This window comes from Cyprinodon variegatus, unplaced genomic scaffold, assembly GCF_000732505.1.
Source record: "Cyprinodon variegatus isolate N-32 unplaced genomic scaffold, C_variegatus-1.0 Scaffold311, whole genome shotgun sequence".
NCBI lineage: Eukaryota > Metazoa > Chordata > Actinopteri > Cyprinodontiformes > Cyprinodontidae > Cyprinodon > Cyprinodon variegatus.
In genome coordinates, this window is record NW_015150764.1 from 398,305 (window position 1) to 399,358 (window position 1,054).

The following is a 1,054-nucleotide window of genomic DNA, read 5'->3' on the forward strand; positions in this document are numbered from 1 at the left end:
ATAAGCCATGTATTATTCACAGAAATTTCTTCAAAAACGTAAAAAATCTTTCTTGAACTTGACTGGCACTGACCAGTGATCGACCTTTCAGCAGTTCAATAGTCTAGTTTTTTTCTCAATCAGTAAAAGCACCATACCAGAGTGCTACCAAAACACCTAAACGACAACTTAGTGTGGATGTTGGTTCTTCCCCCTTATTTGTAAAGAGTGCATGAATAAAACCAGAGGAAGCTTTCTGAAAGGAGGACTGTGTTTTTAGAGCAGAATGGAGTAGGCACCCTATATACATTGTCTATTAGTCCTCAATGCAGTCAGTAATACAGACTTTATGATCTTTATTGTATCTCATCCAACCTTCTTTCTCTGCTCTTTTCAATCTAATTATAAAATGGGTTTTAAAAACTAAACAGAATTTTAATGAAATGTCATATCAAATCTGTTAATTTAACCTCTGAGAAAACAAAAAGGCTAAACCTTTTAAAACAACAGTGTATTTGTTTTATCTTTTTTCATTTTAAACCTTTGTTGGCATATACTGAATTTTTTTGTTTTTGTAAGCCCTTCGTAAATGTCATCAGAGCTTAGGTAAGGATTTACATTTTCTTTCTTTAATCCACACCACAGACTGCTGTTCCAGTATTCCTGCCCAAGCTAGATATACAAATCTCTATCATAAGATACGAACAACACCTTAAAATACAAATTTCTTATTAATATTATTTGGATTTAAAAAAAAAAATTTTCCTTATATTTACTCATGGATTGAAGGGCTACAAGAATATCTTGAAAGCTTTTTGATTACATTTCTGATTATTGTTTGGTTTTGCACAAGTTTACAGAAACTAAAGACTAATGGTCCAGAAAACTAGATGTGTGCCGAAATGACCATAAAAGATGAACACAAGATAAAATACATAAATAGATAGACAGTGCAGTAGGCATCAGCAAGGTGCAGGGGATCAATGGATAAGTCATTTTTATTGCAAAAGTCTTATTTTTGTTTAAGATACAATAAAAAACTTTGGTAAAACCGCGTTTTTAAGGTAAGGTAAGG